Source organism: Ornithorhynchus anatinus, chromosome 18 (genome assembly GCF_004115215.2).
Source record: "Ornithorhynchus anatinus isolate Pmale09 chromosome 18, mOrnAna1.pri.v4, whole genome shotgun sequence".
Lineage (NCBI taxonomy): Eukaryota > Metazoa > Chordata > Mammalia > Monotremata > Ornithorhynchidae > Ornithorhynchus > Ornithorhynchus anatinus.
This window is the reverse complement of record NC_041745.1, coordinates 9,886,601-9,911,171: the sequence shown is the minus strand read 5'-3', so window position 1 is coordinate 9,911,171 and position 24,571 is coordinate 9,886,601. Positions and strand designations below refer to the sequence as shown.

At 42.2% G+C, this 24,571-nt stretch overlaps 1 protein-coding gene across 16 annotated transcripts in view; it reads right to left on the bottom strand.

The window, feature by feature from the left end:
* The window catches only part of CASK (calcium/calmodulin dependent serine protein kinase), a 321,131-nt gene that overhangs the window by 205,719 nt on the left and 90,841 nt on the right, over window positions 1-24,571 (bottom strand). The window lies entirely within an intron of this gene.

The window sequence follows — 24,571 nt, the reverse complement described above, 5'->3', positions numbered from 1 at the left end:
GTATCTACCTCAGAGTTTAGAACAGGCCTTGACACAGTAAGTGCTACAATAACGATAATAATAATAGCAGAGATCGGAGATTTTTGAGCAGCCTGGTGGGTTAAACTGTGTGTATTTAGAAAGGGGTTAGGTGGTAGGATAGCCAATGGTCCATAAATTCACCCAGCTGTGCCCACTGCCGAGGTTGCTGCCTGGGATAGGGATGGACCAGGGTTACCCCTATCACAGACAGTTGTGGCCAGATTGCTTGTAAAAATATTTCGTTATCCACAAATACTGCAGGGGTGGTGAACTGAAACTAGCCACTGCTTCGTGTATAGCTGTGGGAATTTTTGGACAACTGGCAGACCTGAAAGGTGCGACTGAAGACAGGTTAGATTAAAAGACTCAATCAACTGATCAGAAAAGACAGAGACTACTTTATTATGGTATTTTAGGGATACAGGGAAAGGGACTGGGTCCAAACTGATTTGCTTGTATCCACCCCAAGACTTAGTTCAGTTTCCAATAGTTGAAAATCAGGAAAAGGAGGGCCTGAGAAGATGGGAATAAAGCCTTGCACAGACAAAAGTCCAGGATAGTATTAGTCTTCTTCTTATAGATTGTTCCATCTACATTTGAATTATAATATTTCTGAATTTGACACTTTGGGTGTAATGAAGAGCAAAAGATTCTGGAATTCTTTCTTTCTCAGAGAAACAATTCACCTTCCACTTCTGTTACTCTAATTGTATAATAGATAGGAACAATACTTTACTTACATGAAGATTAACTACTTCTCTAACTACACAGTAAGCCTGAACACCAAACAAATCATACTGTTTGTTGGCATTGCAGGTACTCTTCACGGTCAACATTTTAAAAATTCTATTTATTACTCTAATAAATCAATAAGCCACATCCTATAATTTAGCCCATATAAGTGAGAAAACTCACATTGCCTGGGGGAGAAATTACCTTTCAGGTATTCGTCGACAGCAATGATTCATGTTGCTGTAGAAGCAGTGTGGCCTAGTGGATAGAGCACAGGCGTCAAGGAGGACCTGGGTTCTAATCCCAGCTCTGCCACTTTTCTGCTGTGTGACCTTGGGCAAGTCACTTCAATTCTCTGTGTCTCAGTTGCCGCATCTGTAAAATGGGCATTAAGACTGTGAGCCCCACGTCGGGCAGGGGCAGGGACTGGATCCAACCTGATTTGCTTGTATCCACCCCAGGAATTAGTATGGTGCCTGGCACATACTAAGCGCTTAACAAATACAATACCAAAATTAACCACATTTGCAACCGGATACCATCTTCCACAGGGTCGGCCACCTAAATTTAATTGTAGACTCCACAGGATCAGGAATTGTGTCCTTTTCTTTGGGGAGAACAGCTGCGTATGTATCCCCGGACTTTGCACAGTGCTTTACAGAGAGTAGGGGCTACATAAATGTTGCCAGTTTTGCTACCGATTAGCGTACAAGAGGGAATTTGGGAAAATTTTTGAAGCTAGCTTTCACTTAAACTTTCAACCGAGGCTAACCAAATTTTATCAGGCTCTTGAAGTAAAACAAGACTGGTCTTTAACCAAATACGGGTGTGACTATTAATGAATCTGGTATATAAGTGTCAAAGGAAAACAAGCCCAGGTTTTGGATAAGCTCCTTATGGGCAGGAAAGTTTGTCTTTTACTTTGATGGTACTCTCCTAACCACCTGGAACAGTGCTCTGCATACAGTAGGTACTAAGTTCAATGAATTGGATGGGGATAAAAGTTCAATCAATGAACTGGATGGGGATAAAAATCATTAGAAAAATAAATTTAGGACTATTTTGAGAAATGTCTTTCACCTAAGTACTAGTGGGTTGTTTTTTGTTTTAAGACAAAAAAGTATTAAAACCTAACTCCTCAATTATCCTTCAGGAAGGGATTTGTGGCATAAAACCACTGAATTGTAGAAAAACTGGCTTAAGCCCATAAGATGTCAAGATTTAGCTCGTGCCTCCTGTTTATTTAGGACTCACTGCCCGATTGTGCATCACTACTCTTTCATCACTTCTGGCAGTCACATTGCCACCTGAACTATTTATTCTGGACAACAATCAAGCTGAACTCATCGACCTAGATCAGGGGTGACAGAAGTGTGGTTTCCAAATTACCCACATCTCTTGGACTTGTGTTGCTTGGATTATTACAACTTCCATCTTAGGCTGAAACAGCTTTGCTGCTGCAACCTCAGACCATCAATCAATCGATAGTATTGATCACTGTGTGCAGAGTGCTGTATCAGGTGCTTAGGGTGGGACTTGACTGAAACCCCCCGCTAAGTGAGTTATGCTGTAAAGTGCTGATTCAGGAACATATTCCCAGTTCTTCTAGACTGGAAGCTTGATGTAGACAGGGAATATGTCTGCTTATTGTTATACTGTTCTCTCCCAAGTACAATGCTCTGCACACAGTAAGTGCTCAATAAATACAATTGACTGATAGAGGGCTGGATTGAGGATTAAGCAACTGCCTGGGTGATGGGCTTCGGAGGTGTGCAGCTCAGCACCCCAAACTACACATCTGAACTGCTACAGCAATTGCTTCAAGTGCTATATGACAAATGTCCTCCAGGCAGAGGGCAGTGGGTGTAGCTACATTGCTCTCCTTGGGGCTCTTATTCCTTAGAATGTGAGCTCTCCGAGAGGCAGCAGCCTGGGCAAGTCACTTCTCTGTGCCTCAGTTTCCGAAATTGTAAAATGGGGATTACACACCCATTCCTCCTCCTACTTAGACCGTGAGCCCCATGTGAGACAGGGACTGTGTCCAAACTGATTAACTTATATTTCCCCCAACACTCAGAACAGTGCTTGATGCACAGAAAGTGGAAATGGCCCAAATGGCAACAAACTCACCCTTAGCCCAGCCCTAACCATATGGTGGATATCGAGCTTGTAAATAGATTAATTATGATTGGTGGAAAATCTGTGGATGACTGGACTTGAGGGGATTTGTTTGCTCTGAAAAGAATGACAAAATGAAGACTCCCAACTTCTAGCCCTTTGAATGAGATAAAAACAATTCCATAAAGACTTTTCTTATTTGACAAAGTAGAAAACAGGCCAGAACAGGCAGTGCAAACCAGGCAGAGATTTTCAGTAGTACATTCTCTGCCACTTCACAAAGATACAAAATATCCTACACCACCACCCCATTACCCTTTGTTTTTCCTCCAGTTGGAGTTTAAAACCAATAGAGGAAAGGGTCTGACCCTGACTTTCATTCACTGATTGAATTTATTGAGGGCTTTCCGTGTGTAAAACACTGTACTAAGCGCTTGGGAGAGTACAACAACAACAAACGAACACAATCCCTGCACGCAATGAGTCTTTCAATGAGTGGTCCGATAAGGTTGGGGTGGGGAGAAGAGATCCTGCAGACCAGTGCTACTGCTCTGAGCTATCCTTGCCCAACATTATAGGTAAGGCAGCACCAGGAGAAATAGCATGCTTACTTGCTGGTTCCTGGGGTAGCCCTGAAACTCATTCCCGGGGGGGTAGTGCCAGTGGTAGTTTTGGGGATGGGGGGAGGTCCTCAGGACTACGGCAAGACTCTCTGGGTCTTCACACATCTCTACTTCTGGGTGATCAGTGGGCTATGTGGTCTCCCACCATCAACACCATTAACAAGTAAGCCTGCTACTAACAAGTTGAATTACCACCATCACCCAAAAAGCTATGTTTTTTTTTGAGGGGAAGAGAGGGAGAAAATGAAAGGTTTCCATGATACAGTTCTCTGAAGGAGCAGGTAGCACCACTGCCTTTAAAAATAACTTTCCCAGATTTCACCTGACAAAATTACCATCCTTGACTTTAGAACCCAAGCAACATGTGCGAGGGAGGACTGATTGAGGAAGGACAGCACGTACTCATGGAAAGTCTGGAATGTCACTCCGGGACAAAATTTTAAATGATAATTACCACGTCGTCACCCTTCAGGGTGGTCTCTGAGCAGATGGGATTATGTTTTAAAAAATTTAACTAAAAAGGTGGTGTTACATTGTAAAGATAAGATAAAAATATGCTTCTCCAGTACTCCAGGCAGATTTTAAATTTTGGCACGGGTGATTTTTCTGGGGGACTAATAGAAGTAATTTTATTATATGAACTATTAGCCTCAGTTGACCTCAAAAGACAGATGAACAGATTTGTGGAAGAACAAGAACAGTGAAATTCTATCACTTTCCACCAGGGGGCATCACAGATCGCACTATCCATTAACCGATGCAAAAAGCAGCTCATCAACAAACACAAAGAAAATATTTTTAAAAACCCAAATAGACACTCAAGAGCCACAATTAGGGTAAATGAGTTCTGATGGTGGGTGATCTCATTGCTGATCTTGGTGAAGCAGTAAATATGATAATTATTTTATCCTCTGCTGCACGGATCATTTTTCAACAAAAATGTTCAGTCCTTGTTTTCCCACTCCTCAGGAACTTCCAACGGCTGCCCATTCACCTCCCCATCAAACAGAAATTCCTTACCACCGACTTTAAAGCAATCAATCAGCTTGCCCCCTCCTACCTCATTCATTCACTCGTTCAATCATACTTATTGAGTGCTTACTGTGTGCAGAGCATTGTACTAAGTGCTGGGAAAGTACAATTCAGCAACAAATAGAGACAATCCCTATCCAACAATGGGCTCACATGTCACTGATTTCCCACTCCAGCCCAGACGGCACACTTGGCTCCCCTAGTGCCAGCTTACTCACTGTGCCCGGATCTCCTTTATCTCCCAACCCACCCCTTTCCCACGCCCTCCCTCTAGCCTTCAACTTACACCAGACCACCACTCTCTCCACCTTTAAAGCATTAACATCACATCTCCTCCAAGAGGTCTTCCCGATTACACCCTCTTTTCCCCGGCTCCCTCTCCCTTCTGCATCATCTACACACTTGAATCTGTGACCTCTGGGCATTTGATATTCGCCTCACCCCCTAATCCACAGTTTTTATGTAAATATCTTTAAAGCATATATTTATATTAATGTCTGTCTCCCCACTCTAGACTATAAGCTCCTTATGGGCAGGGAGCATGTCTGTTACATTGTTAGACTGTACACTCCCAAACACTTATTACAGGACTCCGCACACAAGTGCTCAATAAACATCACTGATCGAAACATCTAATGTTACTCTATTACGGAGATGGTTCTTTTTTGTGGGGGTGGGGAATATCTTTTGCAGTTTTGTCAATAATCCAAAGTCGGAGATCCTTCTGAACCTGCTGTTCCCCATTTCAGCAGATCCAAACTCTGCTAGGGCTGTAAATATTTCCCAATAAATGAAGAGTTCTGTTCTATCTCAGTACCTTGAATTAGTTCTGAAAAGGCAAATCTGTTGGCATTATGAGGAGTGGCTGGAGACAAATGATTTCTAGTCAAAGACTATTTGCAGGATACATGATAAGCAGCCTTATCACCAACGTAAGATTGCCCAATTTAACAGACTTGTTTGATCTGATTTGAGATTGACTTCATTTAGGTCCTCTAGCAGGCCAAGATGACTCATGAGGCCTACTGGAAAAATGTTGGAAGTCAGAAGAGAAGAGCTCTATTCTCCGCTCTATAGCTCTGAGAGCAGCATGGCATAGTGGAGAGAACATGGGCCTGGGAATCAGAAGGTCCTGGGTTCTAATCCTGACTATGCCTGAGAGACGTCTTAGTGCAGCAGCAACAACAGCAGCAGCAGCAGAAGAGAAGCTCACTTGGTCACCATTTAACTAGCTCTGGTCTTTCACAGAAGCTCAGAGCCTCCACCAACTCTGCCTCTATGCTCAGAAAAACAAAACTAAAAATTCAACAACCCATTCTAGTAGAGGTTAGAGGGAAAGGGATTTCAAGCAACAACCCACCTGGGTTGAATTAACTAAACCAGTGACAGCTGTGGGTCAGTGCTGGAGGATGCTGGTAGGACAAAGAGAGGAAAGAGGGTGGGCCCCTAGGTTTCTCCCCTAAAACATATATTCAGGACTAGCCTTTAAGCTCCTGAGGGCAGGGATCATGTCCACCAACTACATCCTGCTCTCCCAAGTGCTTAGTGCAGTTCTCTGCACACTGAATGCTCAATAAATAGCACTCAGTGCCCACACCGAGCTTCAGTCTGTACCCTTTAAATATTTGATATTCACTCCACCCTAAACCGCATGGCACTTAAGTACATATCCATAATTTATTTACTTATATTAATGTCTGTCTACCTCTCTAGACCATAAGCTCCTTGTGAGCAGGGAATGGTTCTCCCAACTCTGTTATAGTGTACTTGACGTATTCCAAGGGCTTCGAACCATTTTCTGCAAAGAGTAAGTGCTCAAAAAGTGCCATTGATTGATTAGTCATATACTCATAAGAAGCTAGGAGGAGTCTGATTATAGGTGAGGCTTAATGGTTCAAAACACTAACTGGAAAGACCATGGAAAGGAAAAACCCTAACCCTAAATCTGAAGTGGAATGTACAGCGATGAAACCTTACTGGTTGTTTGTACTCAATCAGAAATGACTTGGGTGAGGAACCAAGTTAAAAATTGTACTACTTCTCTAACTCCATGAAAGAGGGGGGCCCGGCAAGAATTTGGGCCCTGTTTTAAGCTGGATAATTACATAATCATAAAATCCATTCAATTCCACAGGAATTGGAGCGACTTCCTTAGGCAATGAGCCTCCCTCTGCCACAAGTCCTGCTGACACGTTAGGCAGTTCAGATTTGGTGCCAGAGCTCATCTAGAACTGGAAGACCAATGCAAAGGCAATGCAGAGAAGTAGAATGGACTGATGGAGAGAACAGGGCCAAGAGTCCCAAGGACCTGGGTTCTAATCCCAGGTCTGCCACTTCTCTGCTGTGTGATCTTGGGCAATGTCACTTCACATCTCTGTGCTTCTGCTACCTCACCTATCAAACAGGAGGATTAAGGCTGTGAGTCTCATTTGGGACAGGGGACTGTGTTCAACCTAATTTGCTTGTATTCACCCCATTGCCTATGACAGTGCCTGACACATAGTAAGAGTTTAAAAAATGTCACTATTATTATTATTATTTAGAGCAAGTTGGGGGGTGTCAAAGGGTACCCCTAGAGAAACACACAAAATCATCAAAAGTGCATAAAATGATGCTTGTGATATCTCTGTGTTCCTTTGCGTGCCTGGCCCAATGCCTAATTTTCACTCTTTAAGCCAGTTTTAAAATAGCAAAAAATGATAAAAACCCCATTTCACACCCACTACACTCCAGCTCGGCTTTTGTCATCCTGACATCACTGGATCAAAATGACTTACAATTCAATCATCTCCATACTCTGAATCAGATTATGTGTCTTTCCTGCTTACTTTCTTTCATTTTTCCAATGACATTTGGCACAATTAATCTTGCCACTGGGATGAGAATCTTCTCACCAAGATTTCAGAAAATGGCAATACAATGTTATATATTACTCAAAGGAGGGAAGAGGAAGTAAAATGAAAATGCTGACAAGTGCCACAGATGGGAAAGCTAGACACTCTTTCACCGGATTTTCATTTTATTCTTAGGTAAGTGCCAATTTCTCCTCAATGGTTAGCCGACTGAGTTTGCTAGCAAATGACATTTCAAAGCTAGCAAAATGATGCTTAAACCGTATTGAATATTTATCTTGCAAAGCCAACCCGAAGTGCACTGTATTGGCTGGGTCAAGAAACATTTTCATTTTGATGGAGACAATTATGTTCACTCTAATTATGCCACAGAAAGGACATTTACTCGTTACCTAATGATGCTCCTGGACCATTTCACATTCAGAAGAATAAAACTGGTTGCTTTACTTGTATGATTAAAATGGAATAGGAGATGAGAGTTTTAGTAAATTGGTTTGTATGCTGCGGGGGTGGGAGGGGTGGGGGAGGGTGGAGAAAGGTGGTGGCGCAGTTAGGGACTTTGCATCCCCCAAGTTAAATCAGCCAAATTCACAGTTCAAATACAGCCAAAACAGTGCCAATCTTGACTCTGGGCTTTATTTTTAAGGCTGCTTTAATAGGTAGTGGTAGAGTTCAAGCTTTTCAAGTGCTCACTCCATCGCAGGCTGACAGATGGCATTACCTTCCTACTTGTTTTTTACAGATATCAACCTCCAAATAAAAAAATTAAGAGGAAAATTCAACAGGTGATAGCTCCATGCATTCCATTTTGCTGGTTCCTATACTGATATTTTAAATAATGTGATAGTCAAATCACTTCCTCCAAAATGTGTCGCCTACCTTGCAACAAAAGGTAATTTAGCACTGGTTGGCTGGCTTTAAGCAGTTCCTAAGAACATAATTTGATATTCTAGCCCGCACTCACACTGACAAATTAGTATTCCAGGTCCACATCAGCCTCTAGTCACTCTGGGCCTCAGTTTCCTCATCTGAAAAATATGGATAGTATCACCTACTTCTACTTTTTAGGGCTATTGTGAGGATATCATTGATATCAAAGTTCCTTGAAAAGTGAAAAAAAAGTATTGAAAATCAATACATTATTATTGGAAAGGGCATGGGCCTGGGAGTCAGAGGACCCGGGTTCTAATCCTAGCTCTGCTACTTGTCTGCTGTGTGACTTTAGGCAAGTACTTCACTTCTCTGTGCATCAGTCATCTTGTTTGTAAAATAAGGATTAAGGCTCTAAGCACTTTGTGGGACAGGGACTTGCGTCTGACCTGATTGTCTTCTATCTATCCCAGTACTAAGTACAATGCCTGGCACATAGTATGCCAAAGTACATACAGAGTACTTACATAGTAAGTAGCAAAGACCACAATTGTTATTATTGGATAGTCCCTTAATGAGGCTACTTGATGGTGGGTTACAAATTTAGAAGTGTGTTTTGGAAAAGACAAAGCCCATACCTTGAAAAACAGGTTATTGCTAAGAGATAAATGAAAAAGTGGCTGTTGGGTGGTGCAACAGGTAGTGGAACATTAAGCTGAAATAATGTACATTCTTTTATACTGGTTTGCAGAAACACTCTTAGACATACATATAAATAATAGTTCTGGGGGAAAATGAAATAAGCTTCTAGTCAGAATTACTCATTTTCATTTTTTTCTGAAGAGCAGAATCTGTTCCCTAAAGTGCAGACCAAAAAATTTAACCACAGGCTTGGAGGGGGGCTAAAGGGATGGCAGATGAAAATAAAAAGTTATCATAATAGTGATAATGATGATATTTATTTAAGCAGCGTGGTTCAGTGGAAAGAGCCCGGGCTTAGGAGTCAGAGGTCATGGGTTCGAATGGCGACTCTGCCGCGTGTCAGCTGTGTGACTGTGGGCAAGTCTCTTAACTTCTCTGTGCCTCAGTTCCCTCACCCGTAAAGTGGAAATTAAGACTGTGAGCCTCATGTGGGACAACCTGATTATCCTGTATCTACCCTAGAGTTTAGAACAGTGCTCTGCACATAGTAAGCGTTTAACAGATACCAATATTATCATTATTATTTAACTCATCCTAGGTGCCAAGCACTGTGGGAAACTCAGGAGTAAACTGAAGACTGGGGGAAGCACTGTGGCCTATGGGAAAGAGCACGGATCTTGGAGTCTAATTCCTAATCCCAGTTCCACCACTTGTTTGCTGTGTGACCTTTGGCAAATCAGTTCACTTCTCTGTGACTCAGTTACTTCATCTGTAAAATGGGGATTAGGATTGTCAGCCCTATGTGGGGCTTGGATTTTGTCCAACCTGATTAGCTTCTATCTACCCCAGTGCTTAGTAAGTGCATAACATATACCATTTGAAAAAAATTTAAAAACCGATCTCCTGGCTATCTGTGACAGTGACCCTGAAGGAGCTGTTTAATAGCTCTGTGCTTCTTTACCTGTAGGAAATTCCATACCAACGCCCATCACTTTCATGGTAATATTCTGAGGACAATAGATATATAGACCTTGTAGTCCTTCTGGCTATTTGATAAAGAGGTTCCAGAAAAAGAAAAGTCTGTTTGAACCAGTGACAATAATGGGAGTTCTGCCTCCACCAGCCCACAGAATACTCTAGTTCCAAAGACTTATGGGCCATGATTTGTCCAATCCTATTTCGTCCCCCAACTATTTATCTCGACGCTGTCACCTCCACTCCAAACAAATGGTACGAGAACACATCAAGAAAAAGCAGCATGCACAATAACAACAATAATAAAGCTATTTGTTGGTTTTACTGTCACGACTTCTCCAGAATCCATCCCTTACCACCCAAACTGCTACCACACTGAACTAGGCATTTTACTGCATTTGCCTCCTCGCAGACCTCCCTGCCTCCCTGTCTCTCCCCACTCCAGTCCATACTTCACTCTGCTGACCAGACCATTTTTCTGTAAAGCCATTTAGTCCCTATTTCCCCACTCCTCAAGTACCCCCAGTGGTTGTCCATCCCCCTCCGCATCCAACAGAAACTTCTTATCGTCGACTCTAAGGGAATTAATCTCTCATCTCCTACCACACCCCAAAAGCACATTCCACTCCTCTACCACCACCCTACTCTGTGTATCTAATCTTGTCTATCCTGCCACTGACCCACTGGACACAACCTCCCTCTGACCTGGAACCCCCGCCCCCATCACGTCCAACAGACAACCACTCCTCCCTCCTCCAAAACCCTCCTAAAACCACATCTCTTCCAAGAAGCTTTCCCAGACTAAGCTCTTTGTTTCCCCTTTCCACCTTCCCTTCAGCTTTGACTCTGCCACTGACTGTATACTCCTTAAGGCCTCTGATCCTCACCTCAGACCCACAGCACTTATTTAAATATCCTTTTATTCTTCTACTTCTCCTATTTGTAATTTATTTTAATGTTTGTCTCTACCTGTAGACTCTAAGTTCTCTGCGGACAAGGGTAGCATCTGCCAACTCTGTTGTATTTTCCCAAGCACTCAGGACACAGTAAGTGCTCAATAAATACCACTGATCGAAAGACCGATCAAGTGCTTACTCTGTGCCAAGCACTGAACTAAGTGCTGGGGTTGATATGAGATATAAGGTGGGACAGAGGGTCACAGTCCTATCCCTCAAGTGGTACTCAACATAAGCAGGAGGGAGACCAGGTATTAAATCACCATTGTACAGATGGGGAAACGGAGGCACAAAGAAATTAAGTGACTTGCCCCACAGCTACAGTTTTACATCTGAACATATGGCTCTACTCAGTCCTACTTCAGTGCCTGGATCTGCTGAACTGAAATGAATGATTACTACTTCTTTGCTTGGTGGAGAGTGGGAAGCAGCGTGGCCTAGTGGAAAGAGTCAGAGGACCTGGGTTCTATTCCTGGCTCTGCCTCTTCCTGGCTGTGTGACCTTGGTTAAGTCACTTCACTTCTCTGTGACTCAGTTTCCTTAACTGTGAAATGGGAATACCTGTTCTCCCTCCTACTTAGACTATAAGCCCCATGTAGGACAGGGACTGTAGTACCCAACCTAATTAACCTGTACCTACCCCAAGCTTTAGAAGAGTGTTTGTCACATAATACCCTCTTAACCAATATCATAAAAAGAAAAAAAAGCACAGGGCTGGGAGTCTGGGGACCTGGATTCTAATCTCAGCTCTGACACTTCAACCCTGGACTTTTACCTTCGGTTATGTGATGAAGAAGAGGAACAAAAAGCCTGGTCCAACATAGATCTCTAAATTCAACTTTAAATGTTTTATTTCAGAGAGTGCCTTTTAGCAGGGACTTAGCTATTGCAGTCCACCCTCTACACTCCAACCCTAGGTAAAAACATTAAAGCTTTGTGAGATGTAGGCTGGGGAGAGAAGACAATGGGGACAGCAAAACCAGCTCTAGGTCACCAGGGCTGGGATCATCCGCTGTGGCCTAAAAAATATGAATGGTAAATGAGATCCCAGAAATCATTCAAAGACAATGACAGAGTAAGAAAAAGGTTAGTGGTGGTAACATTAATAGTATTTAAGCTGTCATGTACTGCACTAAGTCTTTGGGAAAGTAAGACACAAAGAACTGACATGATCTCTTCCCACACGGAGTTTGACACAATCTGGGGTATTACTCACTTTACATTAATCGTCACATAGCCTTCTAATGGAGTATGAATCTTTACGGTACTTGTGGTATTTGGTATTTAAGTACTATGTGCCCAGCACTGAACTAAGCACTAGGGTAGATAGAAGGTAATCAGATGGGACATAGTCCATGTCCCACATGGAACTCACAGTCTTAATCCCCATTTTAGAGATGAGGTCACTGAGGCATAGAGAAGTGAAATAACTAAGGTCACACAGCACACAAGTGGTGGAGCTATGATCAGAACCCAGGTCCTTCTGATCCCCAGGCCCACGCTCTATCCTCGAGGCCAGGTTCCTTCCATTTATCTTTCCATGAGTAATACCTTCTTAAAGAGAAAAACCAAGGGTCTGAGGCTTTAAATGCAGCTCTGATTTAGGGGCTTTGAAAGCAAAATGTCAATCTGCCACAACAAATACCTTTAGATAAAGTATATAAAGATTTCACTAATTAAAATGAGTACATTTGGGACTGACTTTACAGGCAAGATCCTATGCCCCTGAATTATTCCATAGGGCCCCTCACTTTCTTTCAATAGACCAAAGAATGACAGATTCATGAGCCAAAGAAAATATCACAACCATTGATTGAAAAATATTCATCAGACAATTTACTGAAGAACATTGGGTGAAACAAAACCTTGGCTAACCCACGTACATATCACTGGAAGCCTTGATGTAATCTTGTTAGACATCTCTGGTCTTCAAATTTAATATATCCATCATTTTTTCACAACGACTTTGCAGTTTAATTTACAGGTTTTGATGGATTGTGTAGGGGTTTCTGGAAGTCACCTTTTAGAAATCCGGGAATGTGAATTTCATTAAAAGTGTCACATAAATAATAAATAACATATTTGGTTATAAGGCAATAGTTGACGAGCTTGCAATTTTATTCTCTCTACATTCTCTTAGCTGTGACAATTATTTATGGCTAATAATTTAACACTGCTAGAAATTAAGATTCCATTTTTGGATTTGTACCCCCAGTTCTCCTATATACAACTTGGCGGTTGTATTCTTGCCAAACCATGTAATAAGACAACTTGCACTATAATGCTCACTACAGCTGATGGTGTACACACACACACGTGCACAAGCCATTTTTTCCCATGCCACATCGTGCTTTATTCAAACAGGATCGTATCCTCTAGACTGTAAGCTCCTTGGGAGCAGGGAACCTGTCTACCAACTCTGTTATAATGTACTTTCCCAAGCATTTAGTACAGTACACTGCCCGCAGCAGACACTCAATGAATGCAACTGTTAGATAATTGTTCCCTAATTCCCACAGTGTTTTTAGCCAAAGCCTTATTTTAAAAAAATCTCTTCCAATATGTGATAACACCTCCATATGGTGTGTTATTTATTTACGTGTGCCTCACATTCTTACCTATTCTCTCATTCTTAGCATTACTATATTTGTCAAGTTGTGTCTACTGCTTCCCCAATTACAGTACAAAACCCATGAGACCGAGATCACATTCATACAATTTATTGATTGCTTATTGTGCGCAAAGCACTGTACTAAGTGCTCTTCCTTACCTTCCCAAGTATCCTCCTTAACAGTGCTCTGCACAAAGTGGGCACTAAAAGACACTGTTGAGGTGGACAGGCAGTTCTATTTGTGGAAAACTGAATTAGATGATGGAAGCTTCTTTTGATTAGACATGCAATTGGCATACAGGATTTCAGGTGGTGAAACTGATTGTGGGAAGCTTGATTTTGGGACTTCTACCAAAAACTCTTACTGCATTCCCCATAAACCAGGGCAAAATAATGGTGAGCCCAAGTTCGTGCCAGCGAGAGACTGACAGAATGATTAGGCAGGGGCTTGAAATGCAACAGGAAAGCAAAAAGAAAGGAAAACCTATTCAAGGGATGGGCCTGAGGGAAACTGTGGACGGAGATGGAGCAGGCGGTGTCCTTGACCCAACATCAGTTGTATCAAGTCATGGCAATCAATCAATCAGTGACATTTAAAAAGCACTTTTTATGTAGAGAACACTATACTAAGCTCTTGAGAGAGGACAATACAACAGACATGTTCCTGCCTATAACAAGCTTACAGTGTAGGCAAGTGGCGAGAACTTTGAGGAAAAAACTCAAGGCATTCTTTTATCTTCTACCCACTTTTCTTTTTAAAATTCATTACCCTTCCTTGGGCTAGGTGAATTGCTCCTTAGGTATGAGTCCATTCTGTCATGCAGAAGATAGTCTTTTTTTTAAACGGTATAAAGATAAAATTATTATTTTAAATAATAATGTTGGTATTTGTTAAGTGCTTACTATGTGCAGAGCACTGTTCTAAGCGCTGGGGTAGATACAGGGTAATCAGGTTGTCCCACGTGAGGCTCACAGTTAATTCCCATTTTACAGATGAGGTAACTGAGGCACAGAGAAGTTAAGTGACTTGCCCACAGTCACACAGTTGACAAGTGGCAGAGCCGGGATTCGAACCCATGATCTCTGACTCCCAAGCCCTGGCTCTTTCCACTGAGCCACGCTGCTTCTCAAAAAACGATGTTCTCCCAAGAGCCATTGATCTTTTATGCTTGGTAAAGGAAAACAAGAACAATGGCTTAACATGTTTGTATAACATTACATAAAAGCATTTATATAGGGAAGAGACAAGTCAATAAAGCTATTTTAAAAAGTCTACGATGAAGAATTCTCAACAAACCCTCTGGCTTCTGGCAGAGTGTGGCATATTTCCAGGGGGAAACAATAACAATAACACACTCAAACCTTCCCCCTTGAAAACAAAAGGTGGTACTAATAAGAATAATGGCGGTATTTGTTAAGTGCTTACTATGTGTCAGGCACTGTACTATGCACTGGGGTACATACAAGGTAACTTGGTTAGCTAAAAAAATAAATGTTGGTATTTGTTAAGCGCTTACTATGTGCCGAGCACTGTTCTAAGCGCTGGGGTAGACACAGGGGAATCAGGTTGTCCCACTTGGGGCTCACAGTTAATCCTCATTTGACAGATGGGGTAACTGAGGCACCGAGAAGTTAAGTGACTTGCCCAAATTCACACAGCTGACAAGTGGCTGAGCCGGGATTCGAACCCATGACCTCTGACTCCAAAGCCCGTGCTCTTTCCACTGAGCCACACTGCTTCTCTATGTCCTCGTCCCGTGTAGGGCTCACCTATAAAATGGGGATGAAGATTGTGAGCCCTATGCGGGACAGGGAATATGTCCAGCCTGATTTGCTTGCTTCCACCCCAGTGCTTAGTATGTTGGTATTTGTTAAGCGCTTACTATGTGCAGAGCACTGTTCTAAGCGCTGGGGTAGACACAGGGGAATCGGGTTGTCCCACGTGGGGCTCACAGTCTTCATCCCCACTTTACAGATGAGGGAACTGAGGCCCAGAGAAGTGAAGTGACTCGCCCACAGTCACACAGCTGACAAGTGGCAGAGCTGGGATTCGAAGTCATGAGCCCTGACTCCAAAGCCCGTGCTCTTTCCACTGCGCCACGCTGCTTCTTGTACAGTGCCTAGCACATAGCAAGCACTTAAATACCATAATTATTATTATTATGACAGATGAAGTAACTGAGGCCAAGGCAAGTGAATTCACTTGCCCAAGGTCACACAGTATACAAGTGGCAGAGCTGGGATTAGAACTCCCTTCTTTCTGACTCCTGGACCTGTGCTCTATCCACTGGGCCAAGCTGCTTTTCCAAAAAGTAAATGTCGATATTTTTTTCTGTAGCAATCTGTACCCTACCAACTGAGTACGTTGATCCAGTGACCGATGAGGCAGGGTTGCCAGGCCAACTGTGACAGCTGAGAAAAAAGGTCTTTGTGGGAACGGCAAGGTTCCGGATGAGAGAAACTGCTGCTTTGGCTCTTTGAAAAATTTAAACGGAGGGGACAGCCTAAGGGAGATGCTAAGCTCAGTGCCTACAAGCTGACAAATGGACCTCTAGCGTTGCGCTTCCGCTCATACAATTTAACCTAAACAACATTACTGGAACGTGGGAATTTTCTCTGCAGTCCTTTCTGAAGAGCCAACAAAATGAACCCAATCCTTAAGTCTGACGGATATGGAAACTTGGAGTAGAACGACTCTCATTGCAAGGCTCACATACATAGGTGTTTCGTCATTTATCTCTCGTGCAGCCTGATCCCTGGAAACGTTTCTACGATGTTGTTTCTGGTACTGCAGACAAGCTACCTTTTTAATGACTGGATTTTTGTTGTTGAATATTGTCAACTCTTCTTTCTAATTGGAGCATCTTTTCCTTGATAATTACGGGGGGGGGTGTTTTAACAGTTAACTTCAGAACTTTGGATTCCCCATATTCACAATTATACAATTTGTGGTATAGAAAATGTCCATCATGAGGCTTTCCTGCTACTCTGCTTCAGTAAACATCTCACTTTCCACATGTACAAAACTGTACATTATTATTATTACTTCCCTCTCCATTCTCCTTTTAATGGGATAGTAGCAACTTGTGGGGAGATGATAGATTTATTTGTTTGAATTTCAATCCGCGACTTGAAACTTAAATCCAAGGATGGACTGTTGATCAACATTACAAACGGGAAAAAATAAAAACAATAAACAGCAGCCACACTGCATCAGTGTAGAGACTTAGGTGTGCTATGCTGTGCCCAAAGGACAAAACATGCTTAATGGCGGTATTAGTGAATCTTGACAGTCAGTAGATATCTGGCAAATGATTATAAAATGGATATTCTGATGTTTAGCTTGATAATGTCAACATCAGTCAGGAGCCGGTTATAATTGTTTCAATAATAAGAGCAGTTATTTCCTATTATTACTTTGATTCTCAACTGCTTGCTCTGATGGCGACATCGGACAGTATTGGTCCAACGTCATAACTGTATTTGATCTGTTGAGGACCACACTACAGATGTTTAGATCCACTGCAAGAATGGTAATTATCAAGTATTCCCGGTGACCACTTTTTTCATCTTGCTGGTGGGGACATGATTGTGAAATGGGGCTCACAATATAAGGAAGGAAAGAGAACAGGCATTGAATCTCCATTTTATATATGAGGAAACTACGTCATGAAGAAGTTAAGGGATTTGCCCAAGATCACAGAGTGGACAAGGGCAGAGCCAGGATTAGAACCCAAATTCTCTAACTTCCACTGGGCCATGCTGCTCCTCACAATCCTTTTGAAAGCAATCTTGGCCAAAAAACATGCTGAAATCCACTCTGTAGTGCCATTTGATACACTGTGACTAGGACTTTTGATTTTTCTTGGACTAAACATATTAAAGTGTAGCCTGTGAGCCCCATGTGGGACAGGGACACTGTGCAACCTAATTAACTTGTACCTACCCCAGCACTTAGAACAGTGTTTGGCACAATAGTAAGCGTTTAGCAAATACCATAGAACAAACAAAAACAAACTAGACTGTAAACTATTTCCTTACTAAAAAGCCACAGAAGCAAATGCATTAGGGAACTGGATTTTTTTTTTTTTTTGCCTATAGATGGGGAGTGGATATTCTACATCAGATGGTTTTACTAGAGTTTTTTGCTACAACTTTGGGGGAATATATCCAAAATTTCAGATCTGATATTGACCATTTTGATGGTGACATCATCACTAAGATAACCTTGAGATTTATTATCCTCAGGCAATGCTGAATCTCATTTTGTACTGGGAACTGTCTCCAAAATCTCTTTCCAGAGAACATCCTGATGTTCTAACTTTGGCAAAGCGGTTTCTACAGGAAAAGACTTATCGGTTGAACTTCAAGCTGCCTGAAAACAGGGATCGGGCCTACTAACTGGACTATACTCTTCTGAACTCTCTGCATGAGGTCAGAGTTCAAAAAGTCCAACTCTTGACTGCATTAAAAATACGAAGTGTTCAATTCACTGCTTGAAAAGTACTCAATGAAGAAATAAGCAGCATATGGCAATCTAAAATATCATTTTAAATCTGTAGTTCAGTTTTATTTTTGATGAGGCAATTAAACAAATGGAGGTGTGGTAAATCCTTTTACAATTCATGAATTCTTAAAAGAATTTTCATTTTCCAAATCAACATTCAGGTTATGCTGTGTTAAACATTATAACTCTACAAAGGCTGGGTACTTGGCAGGGGCAGTCTTCCCTCCTCTAGCCTCGGCTCAAGTCTAGCTGGGTTTGTAAAATTTGAGTTCTGGTCTACCTGAGCCCCACATCTTAAAGGTGGCTCAAGTGATGTGATTTCAATCAATCAAGGGATCAATGCCAAGCACTTTTCTAAGCGCTGGGGAAGATATAAGTGAATCAGGATGGATACAGTCCCTGTCCCACAAAGGACTCACACTCTTAATCCCCATTTTTCAGATAAGTTAATGAGACCTAGAGAAGTGACGTGACTTACCCAAGGTAACAGAGCAGACGTGGTGGAGCCTGGATTAGAACCAGGTCCTTCTCACTCCCAGGACCATGCCACATCCTCTAAGCCACGAGTACTTAACCAAAAACATACTATTTGGTGTTTCAGATTAGTCTTATCAATATATTTTGTAGGCTGTCCATTTCATTTGAATGTAATGATGGAAGACCACTTGTTAGAATATGGTCATTTCTGGTAATTCTGGGGCTCCTGCCTTGCCTTTGGAGAGACTGTGGCCACCTGACCTCCACGGTTTTACAAAGCTGCAAAGGCTCTGCTTTGGCCGTTGTGACCATTGAACTCCGGGCCACACTGGTGGAACAATAAAGAGGCTGAAAAAACGGCTCCTTCACCCGCAGTGTTCTAGCGCCCATATTCTGTTAATCATTGTCATACGGTCTTACATTGTTCTGTTTCTTGTGTTCATTCATTCAATCCTATTTATTGAGCGCTTACTATATGCAGAGCACTGTACTAAGCGCTTGGAATGTACAATTCGGCAACTTTTCCACCTTTAACCTCATGTGCCCATCTCCCAGCATCCCCTTTTACACAGTAAACCTGGTGGTGGTTAGGAACCAAGGAACCAATAAACTTAGGAACCAAATGTATTATTGTATGCCCTCCTAATGCTTGCTCCAGTAATAACAACAACTGTGGTATGAGTTAAGTGCTATGTGCCAGGCACTGGACTAAGCGATGGGGTGGATACAAGCAATGCGGGTGGACACAGTTCCCTATCCCATGTGGGGCTCAGAGTCTCAATACCCATTTTACAGATGAGGTAACTGAGCCCCAGAGAAATGAAGTGACTTGCCCAAGGTCACACAGTAGACAAGTGGCAGAGTCGCAATTAGAAGCCATGACATTCTGACTCCCAGGCCTGTGCTCTAACCATTACACCATGCTACTTCTCCAGCAGTAAGCACTGAACAGATACCACTGAACGAATGAATGAATTCTATAATAATAATAATAATGGCATTTGTTGAGTGCGATGTCCAAAGCACTGTTCTAAGCACTGAGGAGGATACAAGGTAATCAGGTTGTGGGGCTCACAGTTTTAATCCCCATTTTACAGTTGAGGGAACTGAGGCACAGAGAAGTTAAGTGACTTGCCCAAAGTCACACAGCTGACAAGTGGCGGAGCTGGGATTTGAACCCACATCCTCCGATTCCCCAGCCCGTGCTATTTCCACTGAGCCATGCTGCATAATCCACTGGGCTGGGCTGTCCACCTGTGGAAAGCCTGGTTAACCATTTTGCTGTTGAGCCAGCCAGTGCTGAGGCATTTTTTGCAGGGGGGAGGTGGGGAGAAACACAGCTTTCCTAGGTGTGAATGTGATCCCAAGTAAAAAAAAAAAGTGATCCAAAGTAAGACTAATGAGAATCAGGAGGCTTGGGGTGTGGGGTGAGGCAGGGTGAACTGAGATTTTTTCCAGGACCAAGGGGCCAATATCTTGGGTTAGTTAGTGCACAGCATGAGGATGTTGGTGTGGAACATCATTAGTCAGTAAGATCTATATTTCAGTAATTTTTCTAGAAGTGGTGATGGGTTGTAATAAGCCACCCACTCTCTCTCGCCCTGTGTCTATGTGTTCAACAACCAACACTACAATATGACTGGTCAGAATAAGGGCTGGGGGAATGTAAAATTGAAAAAGCTGTTCTAGACATCTTCTTCCCCAGCCAGAAGCCTCTTATTAGCTAAAGAAAGGAAAAAATGAAATATTGTTAAGAAATGGTCCCCTTAGAAAGCATTTCCCAAGTTTAAGACCGATGCCTATTATTCAATTTTTAACAAACTTGATCTAGCCGGTGAAGACCAACCAACCCACTGAGTTGTTTTCCATTTTAATGGCTTAAAATGCCTACCAGATGGAAAAAAGGGCACCAAATGAATAATTTGAAAAAAAAAATCATGTAGTAAAGAGTCAGTACGATGGTCTTAAGCTTTAATGCACGCTTAAAGCTGCAAAAGATTATTTTTCTCTTACAATCTGACACAAGTTCGGCAGTGGAAAAAAGCAGATGCAAAACAGATGAGCTGGATCACAAAGGGTACATTTTAGCTTTGGAAAGGAATCAGGAGCCAAATAATTTGTAACCTTGACGTAAAAACAACTGGTGTTTGCCTAATTTGACTTTTCCCTTCCATGTTTCTAAGAAAAGGTACTAATACATCTAACCAACTATTTTCAAGAATTATACAAAGTTCTGTAATGTTAAAGAAATGCACTCTTCACCACAAATTTCTAGCCAGTCTTCTTTTTTCATTTTTAGGGCTGCTCCCAATGTTTACTATTAACAAAGTGACTTCACCACTTTCCTACCAAATATTATGCCTTGCCAAGATGCTCAATGTCACCATTTGGAAAAATCAGTTCTTCCACTTGAAATCAGGATGGGTGCACCATCCTGAAGTGCCTGCTTAATCCTCAGCAAGTGGATACCCACTGCCTGAGAGCAATGGCATTCCCTGAGTGTTTACTGTGTGCGGGACTCTGTACTAAGCACATGGTAGATTACAATAGAGTAAGTAGGAGCTATCCCTGCCCTCAGCTATAACAGTCCTTAATTTTAAAAATATATGTACAGAATTCCATTCTGAAAGAGCTCTACCCCTTCTGGTATACTACGACAGAACTGTACTCTATTATTTTACAGGATGTTTTCTTCTTGAAACTTTATCAGTATGAATCAGAATGGTTTTATTAAAGTTTCTGAAAATTGGAGGATAAGAGAGCAGAACTTTGCCCACCAGGACCTGTTCCAATTGAAACCAAATATGTTCTTGGAAATCATGGAACAGCACATCCTAAAGAAATCATGTCAGGTGGCCCTGTACTATCTGAGAGCCTCTTAGAAAATACTGATTGTGTTTTGTGTCACACTGCTCATTGTGGCAACTGGGATTCTGTATATTCCAGGGCCGTGTGATCTATGGTGGTATATGCATAAGACTATTTTCTTATAGCATAAAAGAATACAAAGGGGTAGAAACATTGTAATGGTGCCATGATGCACGAAACCCACCATTAATTCATGTCATCAGGCAGCCACGTGAATGAGGACAAGGTATCAATAGACTGTATTAAGGCTGAAGAATTACAGCATTTCAAAGACCGGTGACATAGTACACAAGACCATGAATAACACACTGCTTGGCTCCGAGAGAATTTAGCCTATATTAGATTTGCTAGCTGTCAGACTCCATTGCAAGGCAATAAATGAGAATCTTTTTTCTATTACCAGGTCGTTGTAAACACGGCCATGCTCCTTTTAAGTCATCTTTATGGCCACATGAACAAGTGCTATATGTATGGAAACTATTTTGAGAGGAAATGCTATAGTTGCTGAGACAATTTGTAGCCCTGTGGAAGATCAAAAGGCTGCAATTCTTGTAACTAAGCAATGCATCTATTTTGTATGTTAGTTAATTTTGGATTAAATAAACCGGACTGTGGCCTGGATTAATCGAAACCATAATAGTGGGTTCTGTATACTGTTGATTCTACCTTCCCAACATCCATAGGATACACCCTTCCCACTCTATCCACACTGCTACCAAGCTGTATCCAAGCACCTATTTCCCACCTTGACTACTGCTTCAGCCTCCTCATTGACCTCCCCGCCTCCAGCCTCTCCCCTCTCCAGCCCAGACTTTACTCTGTTGCCCAGGTCATTTCTCTGAAAAACCATTCAATCCATACTTGCTGGCTCCTCAAAAAGCTCCTATGGTTGCCCATCCACCTCCACATCAGAAAGTAACTCCTTACCATTGGCTTTAAGGCACTTCAGCAGGTCTCTCCTTCCTATATTACCTCAGTAATCTCCTACTACAACCCAATCCGTACACTGTATTCCTCTGTCGCCAATCTCTCTACCTCCATCTCATCTCATATCTTGCCGCTGACCCCTTCCCCATGTCCTCCCTTGGACCTGTAACTCCCTCCTCCTTCATATCTTCCAGCCGATGACTCTCCCACTTTCAAAATCCTCCAAAAAATCATATCTCTTCCAAGAGGTTTTCGTTCTTTCCCCTACCCACCCTCCCCTCTGCATTCACTATGCAACTGGCTGTGTAACCTGTAAGGACTCTGATACTCACTTCAGTCCCATGGCAGTTATGCTTATATCCTTTTACTTTACTATATCCCCTATCCTTAATTTAGTTTCACTTCTGTCTTCCCCTGAGAACTGTAAGCTCGCTGTGGGCAGAGCTCATGATTACCAGCTCTGCCAAACTGACCTTTCCCCAGTGCTTAGTACCGTGCTCTGCACAGAGTAAGTGCTAATAACTACCCCTGAATGATATGATTGGTCTCAGGACACGATTTGACAAAGTGAAAAGGCTCAGAAGGGCTTGTGGAAGAAAAATAAAACTCAAAAACTCCTAGCAGCAAATCAAGCGATAGAGCACCACCTCATCGCAACTCCCTGCAATCCCAGCTACTTTGCCTTTAATTTTCTCCTCCTTGACATGGAAATCAACCTGAAAAACACATTACCAATGGCCAAATGCCGAAGCTAAAGAACCTGGGGGCTGTGTTGCCAACCACTAAACCGTGGACTTCCATTCAGCATTATCAGAGTCAGAGGACTACGTGACTACAACTCTGCACAGCTGAGACTTGAAGAAGACTCCAGCCTACCAACAGAAGGGGAGAGAAGCTGGGGGAGATGGTGACAATCCACCAACAATCTTTCAAGACAAGCCTATGGGTATAAGGCCTACAGACAGACTAAAATGTGAGACAACAGCTCCAATTTTTGAGAAAAGTCATTCATTCGATCATATTTACTGAGCACTTACAGTATGAAGAGCACTGTATTAAGTACTTGGGAGAGTATAATAGAACAGTATAAGAAGAAAATGACTATGGTATTGAAAAATGGCACTGCACAGCATTTCTCCCATCCATCCTTTCCTCTGCTATCAGTGAGCAACCTGGTTCGAACTCTTTTCCCATTATGATCGTCATATGATACGAGTCTGATCTCCCAGACTCCAACCCTTCACGACTGGATTCTTTCTAATAGAAGACATTGCCTGGTCATCTTCCTCAAACTTCACTGGACACCCCAAAAGGACTTAGACCAAGCATCAGCTTAGTCACCTGAACCCTCCATGATTTATTCAGTTATTGCATTCTGACCAAATTGAGCTATTTATCTGGTTTATCTAGTTATTCCTCCTGCTCCCTCTATTTGTAAATCATTCTTATCTGCCCTCCTGGAACCATGTCTCTGGCGTCTTGTGCACTCTCCTAAGTCATTCAGTACAGTGCTCTGCCCCTGACTGATAGGTGAAATTTCACTGAGAGGCTCTGGGAAGACGTGTTCTCAGCTGGCAAAATTGAAAACAATAACTGGAAATGTACTTTGTGCATATATCAGAACAGCAAAGGAGTATGTTCAAGCATATGAGGAGTACATGACTTAGTGGATAGAGGTCCGCTAAAACTCATCCTCCACTGCATCTTCAAAAATAGTATTTTTTGAGTACTTACTGTGGGCAGAACACTATACTGGAGAGTCCATCTATGTAGAAATGCACATATAGTTAGCTCTGTATAGCTAATTTTATCTTTACAGATTCCTTCAGAGATCTGCACCAAATGCTGACAATATGAGCTTCCCATAAATCACTTCATCTAAAATGCATGCATGAGTAATTTTTCCTACACTGCTTCTAAGTGGTAACTCACTAATGCCATCTCTTTGAGCAGATTTTGCCACTCAAGCAAAATGTGCAAAATTAATTTTTAAAAGTAATACATAATAACAGCATTTATTAAGCACTTACTATGTGCCAAGCACTGTTCTAAGTGCTGGGGTAAATACAAGTTAATCAGGTTGGACACAGTCCCTGTTCCACATGGGGCCCACAGTCTTATTCTCCATTTTACAGATGAGGGAACTGAGACACAGACAAGTGAAGTGACTTCCCTGAGGTCACACAGCAGACAACTGGTGGAGCTGGGATTAGATGCTAGGTCCTTCTGACTCCCAGGCCCATGCTCTATCCATTAGGTCACACTGCTTCTCTACTATATGTTTAAGTACTTACGTTATAAGTATTATAAGATTAAGAACACGAACTTTCATATCAAGGGTGCAAGGGAGTAGGACTCCT